The following is a 16,807-nucleotide window of genomic DNA, read 5'->3' as shown; positions in this document are numbered from 1 at the left end:
ATAATACTATGCTACTAAGAGCACTTGGATTACTTAAATTGTCACTGCTACATTTATTACTGTTACTACCACAATGGATAAAGATAATACTGTGACTACTTATCCTACTGCTACTGCAATGAATACTACTAATACTGTGACTGCTTACACTACTATTGATACATTTCTTACTGCTACTACCACAATGACTACTACTAATACTGTGACTACTTACACTACTACTGCTACCTTCAGTACCACTACAACTACCAGTACTACTACTACTAGCACTAATGCTACTTCACTACTGGTGGTAATTTCCTTACTACTAGTACAATGCTTTCTAATAGTGTATCACCACTTCCACTACTACTGCTATTTCACTCCTACAATTCCTACTGCTAGTATTGTGACTACACATCTGCTGCTACTTTTATTACTATTACCATTATTTTTGTGTCTGCTAGTAGTACTCTGACTACTTCTACCAATACTTCTGCATTTCAGACTATTACTGGGACTACTGCTAGTTCTGTAACTACTTCCATCACTACTACTACCTTTACTACTAATACTATGCTACAGCTCAAATCTCTGTCTGATTTACTCTGCAGCAGGGAGGTGTTCCATGGGTGAAAGTGGGTGTTCCCACGCATCCACCCATGGATTTTGGCACATTCCCAGATTTCTCATTCGTAGTCTGGGAATGCGTCACAATGCCATGGCTTGCCATGTGAGGCATAACGAGAAGAAATATCTTTATTTCTCCTTGTTTTTCCCTCTTTCTACCTGTGCTTCCTTCGGCAGGATACGTACAGAGGTAAGTGCCTCTTAGGATTGTTTCTGTGTAGGAAGTTATCCCTGGGTGCACAAAAACAATATCGGCTCCTTCAAAGGCACCCATGAAACACGACGCAAGCGTGCCTGCCTGCTTTGGTGCTAGGCAGCCAAAAGGAAAAGACAGAAATGCACTGTATAATGGTAAATACAGTGCATACCTGTCCTCTCCCTTTCACGCAGAGCAGCAAGGCAGCTTGTCGCATTGCGCTGCGTCAAGGAATGATAAATCTGCCCCTAAGTGTCTACTATCACTCATTGAGTTTATGCTTGCCTTTGATCATCTACAGAACTCTACTGCGCTTTGGTTGTGTGCGCTATGCAAATAACATACAGACAATACATAGATAACATACAAAACGTTATCTCACTACACAAGCATCAGCCTTACGTCTCAGGCCATATTATCACATTGCTGGCAAGTTTACCAGGTCCCTGCGTTTTGTGCTGCTCCAGTACAGGTTTTTGCCATTGAATTCTGTGACGGTTTTCTAATGGCACAAACAAAACTACAAATCCCAGAATTCAACGAAAAAAGCTGGACTGGAGCAGCACATGACGCATGGCCCTGAGTACTTGGCAGGGCTGCTAATATAATATATAATACAGTTTGCTGTGTGCGCTAAGTTTTTCTGCTCGCAGGCATTCCTTTCTGTTCTGGGGTGGTCCCAAGGTGTGCACTGCCGTTCTACTGCTTTTGAGAGAGGTAGTTTTGGAAGAACAAGAAACACAATAATAATATTTACCAGATGTGCCTTAGACCTTTTGTACTCCTGAGATGTTTTTTTCGTGCAGGCACATTCAGGTAAGTTGTATAGGAAGTATGAAATAGTGTCATTCTTTTACAGGCTTACAGGTGGTGTGTAATGTTGAGCTAGTCCTTGAGCTGGCCGTTTATGCAAGCAGCTAAATAAAAGTGATTTGTCAGAAATGGAATTCGAACCCACGCCTCCAGGGGGAGACTACAACCTGAACACAGCGCCTTAGACCGCTCAGCCATCCTGACAGGTAATACTAGCTTCTTGTGGTGCATGTTAGAAATGGGGTCTCTGGTTGACAGTCAGGTTACCCCCTGTTCAAGCAAGGACCCTCACTCTAGTTAGGATAAAAGAGAATCACCCTCAGCTAACCCCTGCTTACCCCCTTGGTAGCTTGGCAGAGCAGTAGGCTTAACCTCAGAGTGCTGGGCGTAAAGTATTTGTACCAACACACACAGTAACTTAATGAAAACACTACAAAATGACACAACACCAGTTTAGAAAAATAGGAAATATTTATCTAGACAAAACAAGACCAAAACGACAAAAATCCAACATACACAAGTCAAGTTATGATTTTTTAAAGGTTTAAAATAAAAAGAGTCTTTAGGTAGTTGTAACAACACACTAGCGCTGCTAGCGTGTAAATGTACCTGGTTTGCGTCAAAAATAACCCCGCACGGGCGGTGTGCGTCGAAAGTAACCCTGCACGGCTGTGTGCGTCGAAAACAACTCGGCACGGCGGTGCGTGTTGAAAAAGCCAGCCACACGACGATCCGAAAGTCCCGCGGCGCAGGGTGCGATCTCTCAGCCTCCGTCAGCGATGCTGCGCGTCGTTTCTCCTGCTCCGGGCGTCGGTTTTTCGGTCGCGTTTCCTGCGGCGTCGTTTCTCAGCTGCGGAACCGGCGTCGCGTCGTTTTCTCAGCCGCGATCGGATTCGCGTCGATCTTTTCTCCGCACGGCGCTCGGTGCGTGTATTTTTGTCCTTAGGCTGCCAGCCTCTCCTTTCAGGGTCCCAGGAACTGGAAGGGCACCACAGAGCAGAGTAGGGGTCTCTCCAGAGACTCCAGGTGCTGGCAGGAAGAAGTCTTTGCTATCCCTGAGACTTCAACAACAGGAGGCAAGCTCTACATCAAGCCCTTGGAGATTTCTTCTTCAAGATGGAAGGCACACAAAGTCCAGTCTTTGCCCTCTTACTCTGGCAGAAGCAGCACTGCAGGAAAGCTCCACAAAGCACAGTCACAGGCAGGGCAGCACGTTTTCCTCAGCTATCAGCTCTTCTCCAGGCAGAGGTTCCTCTTGGTTCCAGAAGTGTTTCTAAAGTTTGTAAGTTTGGGTGCCCTTCTTATACCCATTTTAGTCTTTGAAGTCACCTTCCTTCAAAGGGGACTCACACCTTCTTGTGAAATCCTGCCTTGCCCAGGCAAGGCCTCAGACACACACCAGGGGGTTGGAGACAGCATTGTCAGAGGCAGGCACAGTCCTTTCAGATGAGAGTGACCACTCCACCCCTCCCTCCTAGCAGAGATGGCTAATCAGGAAATGCAGATCACACCCCAGCTCCCTTTGTGTCACTGTCTGGTGTGAGGTGAAAAACAACCCAACTGTCAAACTGACCCAGACAGGGAATCCACAAACCAGGCAGAGTCACAGAATGGTTTAAGCAAGAAAATGCTCACTTTCTAAAAGTGGCATTTCCAAACGCACAATCTTAAAATCAACTTTACTAAAAGATGTATTTTTAAATTGTGAGTTCAGGGATCCCAAACTCCACCTGTCCATCTACTCTCTAGGGGAATCTACACTTTAATCATATTTAAAGGTAGCCCCCATATTATCCTATGAGAGAGAGACAGACCTTGCAACAGTGAAAACGAAATTGGCAGTATTTCACTGTCAGGACATATAAACCACATTACTATATGTCCTAACTTATCCATACACTGCACCCTGCCCTTGGGGCTACCTAGGGCCTACCTTAGGGGTGCCTTACATGTAAGGAAAGGGAAGGTTTAGGCCTGGCAAGTGGGTACACTTGCCAAGTCGAATTTACAGTGTAAAAATACACATACAGACACTGCAGGGGCAGGTCTGAGACATGATTACAGAGCTACTTATGTGGGTGGCACAACCAGTGCTGCAGGCCCACTAGTAGCATTTGATTTACAGTCCCTGGCACCTCTAGTGCACATTACTAGGGACTTACTAGTAATTCAAATATGCCAATCATGGATGAACCACTTACATACAATTTAAACAGGAGCACTTGCACTTTAGCACTGGTTAGCAGTGGTAAAGTGCCCAGAGTAACAAAAACAGCAAAATCAGAGTCCAGCACACATCAACAACCTGGGGAACAGAGGCAAAAAGTTAAGGGAGACCACGCCAAGGATGAAAAGTCTAACACGTGTCCCCCCCAGCTAAAAGTGGGGAGCAACTACCCAACCTCATGGGAGTTCTCATCACTAAGGCGGAAGAACCTGGACAGACCATCAGCATTGGCGTGCTCTGTACCGGGTCGATGTTCCACCGTAAAGTCCATCCCCTGTAGGGAAATGGACCACCTCAACAGTTTTGGGTTCTCACCCCTCATCTGCATTAACCATCTGAGGGGTCTGTGGTCGGTCTGAACTCGGAAGTGAGTCCCAAACAAGTAGGGTCTTAGCTTCTTCAGTGCCCAGACCACAGCAAACGCTTCACGTTCTATGGCACTCCACCTACGTTCCCTGGGTAGTAACCTCCTGCTAATGAAGGCTACGGGTTGATCTAGGCCCTCTTCATTCAGCTGTGAGAGTACTGCTCCAATACCATGCTCTGAGGCGTCTGTCTGTACAACAAACTCCGTGGAGTAGTCAGGTGCCTTCAGCACAGGTGCTGTGCACATGGCAGCCTTCAGGGCATCAAAAGCGTTCTGGCAAGCCTCTGTCCAGATCACTTTCTTGGGTTGCTTCTTAGAAGTCAACTCAGTTAAGGGGGTAACAATGGTACCATATCCCTTAACGAACCTCCGATAGTATCCTGTGAGACCTAAAAAGGCTCTCACTTCAGTCTGGGTCTTGGGAGGCTCCCAAGCCAGAATCGTGTCAATCTTAGGCTGTAGGGGTGCCACCTGGCCACTCCCCACCTGGTGTCCTAAGTACACAACAGAACCCTGCCCTATTTGGCACTTGCTCGCCTTAATAGTGAGGCCTGCCTTCTGCAGGGCCTCTAACACTCTCCAGAGGTGTTGCAGGTGTTCCTCCCATGTGGAACTAAACACAGCAGTGTCATCCAGGTAGGCGGCACTGAACTCATCCAGTCCTGCCAACACCTGGTTGACCAACCTCTGAAAGGTGGCAGGGGCATTCTTCATCCCAAAGGGCATCACATTGAAGTGGAAGTGCCCATCGGGGGTAGAGAATGCTGACCTCTCCTTTGCCCCTTCAGTTAAGGCAATCTGCCAGTACCCAGATGTTAAATCGAACGTACTGAGGTACTTGGCAGCTCCTAACCGATCAATGAGCTCATCAGCTCGGGGGATGGGGTGTGCGTCAGTCTTGCTGACCGCATTGAGACCCCGGTAGTCCACACAGAACCTAAGTTCTGGAGTGGCACCAGGAGCAGCAGCCTTTGGAACCAAGACCACTGGGCTGGCCCAAGGACTGCTGGAGTGCTCAATAACCCTGAGGGCTAACATTTTGGAGACTTCCTCCTTAATGCAAGCCCTCACCCTGTCAGTCACCCTGTAAACCTTATGTTTAACAGGTGTACTGTCCCCAGTGTCCACATCATGTGTGCACAGGTGTGTGACTCCTGGGATCAGGGAAAACAGCGAGGCGAACTGTCCCAGCACGTGGCGACAGTCCCTCTGCTGTTCCTCAGTCAGGGAGGGGGAGAGGATCACTCCCTCCACAGACCCATCTTTCTCTCCTGCAGACAGGAGGTCAGGAAGAGGTTCACTCTCTTCCTCCACCCCGTCATCTGTCGCTAGGAGCATGGATAGCTCAGTTCGCTCAAAGTGTGGTTTGAGGCGGTTGACATGTAGGACCCTCAAGGGGTTCCTGGGGGATTGCAAGTCTACCAGATAGGTGACCTCGCTCTTTCTTTCCACCACCTCAAAAGGCCCAGTCCACTTATCTTGGAGAGCCCTAGGCTCCACTGGTGCCATGACCCACACTTTTTGTCCAGGCTGAAACTCAACCAGAGTGGCATTCTGGTCGTACCACCGTTTCATATCCTCCTGGCTTGCTTCCAGGTTCTCCTGAGCGAGACTCCTGAAGCGGGCAGTCTGGTTTCTTAGTGCCAGCATGTAGCTAAATACATCCTGGGGTGGTTTACTAGGAGCTTTCTCCAAAGCCTCCTTCACCAGACTGAGCGGTCCCCTCACAGGGTGGCCATAGATGAGCTCAAAGGGACTAAAGCCAAGTCCCTTTTGAGGCACCTCCCTGTAAGCGAACAGAAGGCATGGCAAGAGGACGTCCCACTTACGCCTCAAGGGCTCTGACAGGCCCTGAATCATGCCTTTCAAGGTGCGGTTGAATCTCTCAACCAGACCATTACTTTGGGGGTGGTAAGGGGTGGTGAACTTGTAGGTTACCCCACACACCTTCCACAGAGACTTCATATAAGTGGATATGAAGTTTGTACCCCTATCAGATACTACCTCCTTGGGGAACCCCATGCGGGTAAAAACCCCCATCAAGGCACGTCCCACCACGGGGGCGGTGACCGTTCTTAGAGGAATAGCTTCTGGGTACCGTGTGGCATGGTCCACTAAGACCAGGATGAACCTGTTGCCCATGGCTGTCTTGGGATCCAGAGGCCCCACAATGTCAATTCCTACCCTTTCAAAGGGAGTACTGACTACCGGTAAAGGTTGGAGGGGAGCTTTGCATTTCCCCCCACTCTTGCCACTTGCCTGACAAGTCTGACAAGATCTACAATAAGCAGCTGACTGCTTGTTCATCAAGGGCCAGTAAAAGTGGGAGACAAGCCTCTTATAGGTCTTGTCCTGCCCTAGATGTCCTGCCAAAGGCACATCATGAGCCAAACCCAGTAGGAAGGTCCTGAAGCCCTGGGGTACCACCAGCATACGAGCTGACCCCGGCTCAGGAACCTTAGGCTCACTATACAGGAGGCCATCCTCCCAATAAATCAGGTGAGTACCTGGCGCCCCGCCAGCCGCCTGGGCTGCAGCCTGCTGCCGCAGTCCCTCAAGAGTAGGGCACTCCTTCTGCGCTGTGCAGAATACTTCCCTGGTGGGTCCCCCTTCCTGCTGCCACTGCGACAGCTCAGGGACCTCCCCCAGTTCAGCCACCTGTTCCCCTGTAGGTTCCGGGGCATCACCCTCAGGCTCTGCCTCCTCCCGGACCGTGGGAACTTCTGGGGCGGGTTTCCCGCGCCTCCTGCCTTTCCTCTTCTTGGCGGTCCCCTGGGCCACTGTTTCAGGCTCCAGGGGCTCTTGACTACCCTGATTGGCTGCCATAGACCGGGTGGATACGCATACCCACCCAGGCAGACCCAACATCTCCAAGTGAGACCTGTGTTCCACCTCCTTCCAAGGGGAATCTTCCAGGTCGTTGCCTAGCAAACAATCAACAGGCATGGTTGGACTCACAGCTACTTTCCAGGAACCTGAGACCCCCCCCCATTCAAAGGGAACCTGCGCCACTCTGCAGAGGCGCTCAGAATTGTCTACTGCAACTACTTGGTGAAGTACCCGGGGATCAATCTGCTCTTCAGACACCAGGTGACTCCTCACTGTAGTCACACTGGCTCCTGTGTCTCTTAGAGCCTCCACCCTCTGTCCATTGATGGTCACCCATTGCCTGTACTTCTTAGTGTTATCAGGCACTAGGTTTCTCTGGACCATCTCACTGTCCCCTAGTGAAACAAGGGTCATTTCTGCTGGTTCCCACCCACCTGAAACCAACTCCTCCCCAAGCGCTACACTGGCCAAACCCTGGGACGGTGCACCAGTGGGTGCCGGTGTACTTTTGGGGCATTTGGGGTCCCCCCTCACATGACCCACCTGGTCACATGAATAGCACTTACGTAGGGGACCACCTGCCATTGGCTTCCCTTTGGAGAACCATGGCTTCTTTTCACTGGGGGGTTGGGAATCCTTACCCTGGGAATCAGTTTGGGGCCCTTTAGAGAACTCATCCTGTTTGCCCTTACCCCCCCCTTTCTTCTGAGAGGGACCCTGCCCACCCTTGGCGTGGTCTCCCCCATACCTCTTTTGGACCCTGGTGCTCTCCCAGCGGTCCGCTTCCAGTGCAAGCTTCCTGGGGTCAGTCAGCTTGCTGTCAATGAGGTGCTGGCGCAGCTCTGGAAAACATAAACTGTACAAGTGCTCCCAAGCAATTAAATTGTAAAGCCCCTCATACGTGTTTACCTTACTGCCCTTCACCCAACCATCCAGTGACCTGCAACAAGAATCAACACATTCCAACCATGTTTGGGATTCCTTTCTCTTGTAGGATCTAAACTTCTCCTTGTCCTGCTCAGGGGTGAGACCATACCTGGTAAGTAAGGCCTCCTTCATGGCAGGGTAGGTGAGACTCTGAGCATCCCCTAAGGCCGTCAGTGTGTCCCTCCCCTCTGCCTCAAAATGCTTCCACAGGGCTGCCCCCCAATGAGCTTCAGGGACCAGGTTCATGTGGAGAGCTGACTCATAACCCTTGAACCACAAGTAGATATCATCCTCCCTCTTATAATCCCTCACAAGGTCTTTTGGGATGTGTACCCTTCTCTCAGGCTGCACTGTAGAATTGCTGCCACCATCCCTACTGGACTGACTCCTCTGATCAATCTCTTTTAAACTGAGCTCATGAGCCATGTTTATCTTCCTTTCCTCAAGGGCCAGCTTCCTCTGTTCCACCTCTAGACTGAGCTTTTTCAGCTCCAATTGGTACTCCCTCTCTGCCTGTCTGTCCTGTAACTCTCCAGGTGTCAGACTCTTGGAGGACACACTGCTACCTGCCCTGGAGATTCTCCCCTGAGACATAGCAGGCCCACCCACTACATCAGTGTGAGTGACTTGCAACTCCTCTTCCCCCTCTGGCTCCTCATCTGTGTGCCCCTCAGCTGCTTTGGCTGTCACCCAGGCCCTCAGCGCCTTTTGCAGCTCATCCTTCTTGGATGAGCTCTTAATGGGACAGCCAACATTACTACAAAACTGCTTCAACTGAGCCACTTTGTAGCTCTCCAATTTCTCCAAGTCAAAGGCAGCTTCAGCTAGGGCATCTCCAGACTGAGACATGATGAGAGGTTAAAAAAATATGCACAGTTCCAAAAACAGAAAAGCAAGTTCTCAAATGAAGTTCCAGAAAAGTCAATCACGGGATCAGCGAAAAAAAAGAAACTGAATGCAGAGAAAAACAGTCCAAGTAAAAAAACAAAAATCACAAGACTAGTAGTATGTGGTCACGTAGTGGTCTGAGATCAAAACAGTAGTGTACACTTAATTACTGTATGTCAAGTACAAATACAAGTCCAAATCCCGACCGCTGGTCACCAATGTTAGAAATGGGGTCTCTGGTTGACAGTCAGGTTACCCCCTGTTCAAGCAAGGACCCTCACTCTAGTTAGGATAAAAGAGAATCACCCTCAGCTAACCCCTGCTTACCCCCTTGGTAGCTTGGCAGAGCAGTAGGCTTAACCTCAGAGTGCTGGGCGTAAAGTATTTGTACCAACACACACAGTAACTTAATGAAAACACTACAAAATGACACAACACCAGTTTAGAAAAATAGGAAATATTTATCTAGACAAAACAAGACCAAAACGACAAAAATCCAACATACACAAGTCAAGTTATGATTTTTTAAAGGTTTAAAATAAAAAGAGTCTTTAGGTAGTTGTAACAACACACTAGCGCTGCTAGTGTGTAATTGTACCTGGTTTGCGTCAAAAATAACCCCGCACGGGCGGTGTGCGTCGAAAGTAACCCTGCATGGCTGTGTGCGTCGAAAACAACTCGGCACGGCGGTGCGTGTTGAAAAAGCCTGCCACACGACGATCCGAAAGTCCCGCGGCGCAGGGTGCGATCTCTCAGCCTCCGTCAGCGATGCTGCGCGTCGTTTCTCCTGCTCCGGGCGTCGGTTTTTCGGTCGCGTTTCCTGCGGCGTCGTTTCTCAGCTGCGGAACCGGCGTCGCGTCGTTTTCTCAGCCGCGATCGGATTCGCGTCGATCTTTTCTCCGCACGGCGCTCGGTGCGTGTATTTTTGTCCTTAGGCTGCCAGCCTCTCCTTTCAGGGTCCCAGGAACTGGAAGGGCACCACAGAGCAGAGTAGGGGTCTCTCCAGAGACTCCAGGTGCTGGCAGGAAGAAGTCTTTGCTATCCCTGAGACTTCAACAACAGGAGGCAAGCTCTACATCAAGCCCTTGGAGATTTCTTCTTCAAGATGGAAGGCACACAAAGTCCAGTCTTTGCCCTCTTACTCTGGCAGAAGCAGCACTGCAGGAAAGCTCCACAAAGCACAGTCACAGGCAGGGCAGCACGTTTTCCTCAGCTATCAGCTCTTCTCCAGGCAGAGGTTCCTCTTGGTTCCAGAAGTGTTTCTAAAGTTTGTAAGTTTGGGTGCCCTTCTTATACCCATTTTAGTCTTTGAAGTCACCTTCCTTCAAAGGGGACTCACACCTTCTTGTGAAATCCTGCCTTGCCCAGGCAAGGCCTCAGACACACACCAGGGGGTTGGAGACAGCATTGTCAGAGGCAGGCACAGTCCTTTCAGATGAGAGTGACCACTCCACCCCTCCCTCCTAGCAGAGATGGCTAATCAGGAAATGCAGATCACACCCCAGCTCCCTTTGTGTCACTGTCTGGTGTGAGGTGAAAAACAACCCAACTGTCAAACTGACCCAGACAGGGAATCCACAAACCAGGCAGAGTCACAGAATGGTTTAAGCAAGAAAATGCTCACTTTCTAAAAGTGGCATTTCCAAACGCACAATCTTAAAATCAACTTTACTAAAAGATGTATTTTTAAATTGTGAGTTCAGGGATCCCAAACTCCACCTGTCCATCTACTCTCTAGGGGAATCTACACTTTAATCATATTTAAAGGTAGCCCCCATATTATCCTATGAGAGAGAGACAGACCTTGCAACAGTGAAAACGAAATTGGCAGTATTTCACTGTCAGGACATATAAACCACATTACTATATGTCCTACCTTATCCATACACTGCACCCTGCCCTTGGGGCTACCTAGGGCCTACCTTAGGGGTGCCTTACATGTAAGGAAAGGGAAGGTTTAGGCCTGGCAAGTGGGTACACTTGCCAAGTCGAATTTACAGTGTAAAAATACACATACAGACACTGCAGGGGCAGGTCTGAGACATGATTACAGAGCTACTTATGTGGGTGGCACAACCAGTGCTGCAGGCCCACTAGTAGCATTTGATTTACAGGCCCTGGCACCTCTAGTGCACATTACTAGGGACTTACTAGTAATTCAAATATGCCAATCATGGATGAACCACTTACATACAATTTAAACAGGAGCACTTGCACTTTAGCACTGGTTAGCAGTGGTAAAGTGCCCAGAGTAACAAAAACAGCAAAATCAGAGTCCAGCACACATCAACAACCTGGGGAACAGAGGCAAAAAGTTAAGGGAGACCACGCCAAGGATGAAAAGTCTAACAGTGCACATGACAGTTTCTATCAATAAACTGCCTTCTCCATTCCAGCAGATTCTACAAATGTTTTCTCATGTGGTCCGCGCCTCCAGTATCAACGCCCTTTAAAATGCCATCTTTCCAATCACCTGTTCCTTTTGCCCCACTCCGATCATTTAAAAAACCTGACTTATTTGGGGTTCTTTGGAGGATCGATTCGCCACAACTGGAAATAATATCACAAAGAAAACCATCAGACTCAAACTTTGCAGCTGCAACACAGCCTGCGATTAGTTTATTGCTCTCGATGCAGGACAGGCTTCGGGGCGCTGGAATCATGAAGGCCACCTCAGCCACAGGCCCCAGCATGCGCCTACCGTTCTGATAACTCTGGGCCGAGCTGCCTCAAAAACCAAGCGGGGTACCAGCCACAGAGAAAACTCAGCGAGTTCGTGAGAATTCAGAATACACTTAAGGGAATGGGCTCAGCAAGAGGTTTTCAGCAGCAGAATGGATGAAGAAACCGATGGCAAATGCAGACAGTAAATGAAGGGAGCAATGACAAGCTCTGGACATAATTTCACTGTTGATTGTATCCCATGGGTGGCACCTGCTCTCATTTGGGATTTGTTCACGAATCTCTCAGTGCCTTGCACTTGAGTGTCCGTAGTGTAATAGTTATCACGTTCGCATCACATGTGAAAGGTCCCGGGTGGAATCACAGTTTTTTTATAACTTTGGAATCACACAAATTGTTAATGATGGAGAGAAAGTAGATGGTTTGAAGTTACTTAAATTACAAAAAAACATTGGTGAACAGAAGACTGCAGAAGGGAAGCAAATATGAACACAAGCTAAAGGAGCAAAGCATTGCTGGGGTCTTAACTCGGAGTCACGAGAGTCCGGTTGAGAAGAGAGGTGCCACAAACTGACCCCAGATACTGGGTTCATTACACCCTGGAACCCGAGCCTCTGCTTTAGCCTGGCGTGGCTCCTGGTGGAGAGGGAGTTCAGTAACTATTTCCATCACTACTGCTACCTTTACTAATAATACTATGCTACTAACAGCACTTGGATTACTTAAATTGTCACTGCTACATTTATTACTGTTACTACCACAATGGATAAAGTAATACTGTGACTACTTATCCTACTGCTACTGCAATGAATACTACTAATACTGTGACTGCTTACACTACTGTTGGACTTTTGGCCATACGCATGGTCATCCCTAGTCTTTTTGCCTCCTTCCTCCTGGTTTTTCTGACCTTTCGCTGTTGGCTCTAGGACTCTGAGCACTTTATCACTGCTGACCAGTGTTAAAGTGCAGGTGCTCTCCCATCTAAAGTTGGTATGATTGGCTTATACCTGATTGGCATATTTAATTTGCCTATAAGTCCCTTGTACAGTGGTATCTCTATACCCAGGGCCTGTAAAGTAAATACTACTAGTGGGCCTGCAGCGCTGCTTGCGCCACCCACTGAAGTAGACTTTCAAACCTGTCTCAGGCCTGCTAGCGCAGGGCCTGTGTGCGCAGTTTTCTGCCACAGGGACCTGGCATCTAAATTTACTTGCCAGGCCCAGAACTCCCCTTTTACTACATGTAAGTCACCCCTAAAAGTACGCCCTGTGGGCAGGGTGCCATGTATGTAGAAAGGCAGGACATGTGCCATATTGCATGGCCTGTCCTGGTAGTGACAAACAGCCTAACTTGGTGTCTCACTGCTGTGAGTGCTGCCTTCTCATAGGATTGCATTAGAAATGCCCTGCCTTATGTGTAGGGGTATTGTCTGATTTATGAGGGCTAGCGTAGGCGTGTTTGGTATGGTTGTGATGGTGATAATAAATACTGCTTACTGGTGTGGGTGTATTTTTTATTACTATCACAGAAATGCCACTTCTAGAAAGTGCGCATTTATCTGTGCTTATGATTCTGGTGTTTTGCAGCTTGACTCCAATCCACGTCTGGGCAGAGTGACAGTTGGGGCTTTGTGCATACTTTTCAGACAGCCTGTACACAGGGAGGGTGGAGGTGTCACTGTGGTGCATCTACATACTGAATAGTCTTCCTGGGCTGAGAGAAGGGAGAGGCGGGGCACACCTACATTTGTAAAGGCTGTGCCCTGGCCTCACACAATAGGGTCGTTAACCCCCCACTGATGTTTGGAGCCTGTGCTGAAAGGAGAGAGGGGGCACTCCCAGAACCAGTTGTAACTGGCTGGAACCTCCTCTCCCTACCACTGTAAAACACTGTAAGAACTGACTATAAGTACAGGGGAATTTTCCCCACAATTTGGAGACTCTTTGAACTTACCTGGAACTGGACACAGACTGCTGGAAGGACTCCACAGGAATCACCATGGACTGTTGCTGCTGGGCTGACCTGTGACCTGCCTGGTCACCATAAAGGACTACCTTTTGCTGGCATCTTTCTTGCGCTGGCCTGATGTTGGACCCTGTCCCCCTGTGGGCCTTTTCCTTGAGCTCTGCTCCCCAGGGGCAGGGTGCTGTGGCCCCTGACCCCTGCATTCTTACCCTAAAGCACGTGGGGTTCTTTACCTGGAAGGGAAAACTAAAGCGCTTGTAAAGCGCTCCTTAGGGGACTTCCATAAGCGCTTGAAAGCGCTTCCCCTTGCTGGAGCATTGCACTTAAGTGCTTAATTGTCTTTCTGCCCAAAAAAAAGATCACCGCCGCAGCCTGGGTTTCACCTGGTGTCCTCGCGCTTCCTGGAGCGCGTTTGTGCCGAGAAAATATCACCGCCGCAGCCGGGTTCTTTCTTCGTTGCTGAGCGCGAGGAGCGCGCTCAGCTCTGTGCCCCCGGGGCACAGGGAGGATCATTTTTTAAGAAATCGGAGCAAGCCTGCTCCTCGCGTGCTCCCGGGGGACGCGCCCTTCTCAGGGCGCCCCCGGGGCACCAGCCGGCCCATCCTGGGCCGCAACGTCATTCTGACCGGCGAGGGAGAGGAGGACGCCTCCCCCTCGCGCGTCGGAGTCCCGGAGGACTCCTCTGTACTGCCGGGCCGGGCGCAGCCTCACCGGAGGCTCGCCCTGGCCCCTGGCTCTCTGGTTGGCCCCCTCGCGGGCCAGAAGTCCCTGATTTAGGGGTCTCCCTTCAGGAAAGGGCCACGGAGGCCCAGGGAGACCCCCGACGGTAGTGGGACCCCCGGAGGGGCCCGATAAGGAGTCAGAGAGGGTGCGTGCCGCCCCTCTCTATCTGCAATGTTTTGGAGGCCCCCGTTTTTGCGCAAAGGAGCGCCGGGGGCCCCATTATTCGTTTTAGGCACTGGAGGTGCCTTTTCATCATTTACAGGTACTTTTTAAAATGGACCAATATGATTAAGAGTTAAAGTTCTTTCTACAGACTTTGCAATTCTGTTATATTGCCTACCTGTTCTTTGATGTGTTTACATATGTGTGCACATGTTCCTTTTATGGGCATGACTTGCTAATATGTTTACTTAACTTGCCATAGGTTTTCTAATGTTCCTACTATGGGCGTTTTATGATATTCTTATGACAAGTGTGCTAATGTGATAACGTGTTTCCTGACTACTGCTTATGTTGCAGAATACTGAGTAACCTGTGTGTTATGTGTGACTACTGCTAGTTTGCAGAGTAACTAATGTGTAACGTTCTGACAACTGCTAAGGTAGCAGGATAGTACTGTTATGTGATGTTGGTCTAATAATTATGTTGTGTACAATACAGTGTATTTTCACATAATCTGGTGTTGTGTTTCCTTTGTGGTGGGGATATTGCGTCACATGTATGTGTGTGTTGTGCAAACGCTTTACGCATTGCCTCCGGGTTAAGCCTGACTGCTCGTGCCAAGCTACCAAGGGGGTGAGCAGGGGTTATCTTGGACGTGTAACTCCCTTGCCCTGACTAGAGTGGGTAAGTTCTGCCTGGCTGAGGTGCATACCCTAGCCAACCAGAAACCCCATTTCTAACAACTACTATTGATACATTTCTTACTGCTACTACCACAATGACTACTACTAATACTGTGACTACTTACACTACTACTGCTACCTTCAGTACCACTACAACTACCAGTACTACTACTACTAGCACTAATGCTACTTCACTACTGATGGTAATTTCCTTACTACTAGTACAATGCTTTCTAATAGTTTATCACCACTTCCACTACTACTGCTATTTCACTCCTACAATTCCTACTGCTAGTATTGTGACTACACATCTGCTGCTACTTTTATTACTATTACCATTATTTTTGTGTCTGCTAGTAGTACTCTGACTACTTCTACCAATACTTCTGCATTTCACACTATTACTGGGACTACTGCTAGTTCTGTAACTACTTCCATCACTACTACTACCTTTACTACTAATACTATGCTACAGCTCAAATCTCTGTCTGCTTTACTCTGCAGCAGGGTGGTGTTCCATGGGTGAAAGTGGGTGTTCCCACGCATCCAACCATGGATTTTGGCACATTCCCAGATTTCTCATTCGTAGTCTGGGAATGCGTCACAATGCCACGGCTTGCCATGTGAGGCATAACAAGAAGAAATATCTTTATTTCTCCTTGTTTTTCCCTCTTTCTACCTGTGCTTCCTTCGGCAGGATACGTACAGAGGTAAGTGCCTCTTAGGATTGTTTCTGTGTAGGAAGTTATCCCTGGGTGCACAAAAACAATCTCGGCTCCTTCAAAGGCACCCATGAAACACGACGCAAGCGTGCCTGCCTGCTTTGGTGCTAGGCAGCCAAAAGGAAAAGACAGAAATGCACTGTATATTGGTAAATACAGTGCACACCTGTCCTCTCCCTTTCACGCAGAGCAGCAAGGCAGCTTGTCGCATTGCGCTGCGTCAAGGAATGATAAATCTGCCCCTAAGTGTCTACTATCACTCATTGAGTTTATGCTTGCCTTTTATCATCTTCAGAACTCTACTGCGCTTTGGTTGTATGCGCTATGCAAATAACATACACACAACACATAGATAACATACAAAACGTTATCTCAATACACAAGCATCAGCCTTCCGTCTCAGGCCATATTATCACATTGCTGGCAAGTTTACCATGTCCCTGCGTTTTGTGCTGCTCCAGTACAGGTTTTTGCCATTGAATTCTGTGGCGGTTTTCTAATGGCACAAACAAAACTACAAATCCCAGAATTCAACGAAAAAAGCTGGACTGGAGCAGCACATGACGCATGGCCCTGAGTACTTGGCAGGGCTGCTAATATAATATATAATACAGTTTGCTGTGTGCTCTAAGTTTTTCTGCTCGCAGGCATTCCTTTCTGTTCTGGGGTGGTCCCAAGGTGTGCACTGCGTTCTACTACTTTTGAGAGAGGTAGTTTTGGAAGAATAAGAAACACAATAATAATATTTACCAGATGTGCCTTAGACCTTTCGTACTCCTGAGATGCTTTTTCGTGCAGGCACATTCAGGTAAGTTGTATAGGAAGTATGAAATAGTGTCATTCTTTTACAGGCATATATTAGGTGGTGTGTAATGTTGAGCTAGTCCTTGAGCGTGCCGTTTATGCAAGCAGCTAAATAAAAGCTATTTGTCAGAAGTGGGATTCGAACCCACGCCTCCAGAGGAGACTGCGACCTGAACGCAGCGCCTTAGACCGCTCGGCCATCCTGAC

The 16,807-nt window shown here is 48.7% G+C and overlaps 1 non-coding gene across 1 annotated transcript; it reads right to left on the bottom strand.

Moving 5' to 3' along the window:
• Positions 1 to 16,724: 16,724 nt before the first annotated feature.
• Positions 16,725 to 16,807, bottom strand: TRNAL-CAG (transfer RNA leucine (anticodon CAG)). Its single transcript has one exon. It is a non-coding gene; the product is annotated as a tRNA-Leu (tRNA).

This window comes from Pleurodeles waltl, chromosome 4_2 (genome assembly GCF_031143425.1).
Source record: "Pleurodeles waltl isolate 20211129_DDA chromosome 4_2, aPleWal1.hap1.20221129, whole genome shotgun sequence".
NCBI classification, from domain to species: domain Eukaryota; kingdom Metazoa; phylum Chordata; class Amphibia; order Caudata; family Salamandridae; genus Pleurodeles; species Pleurodeles waltl.
Note: the sequence above shows the minus strand (reverse complement) of the source record. Positions and strands in the feature narration are given on the sequence as shown.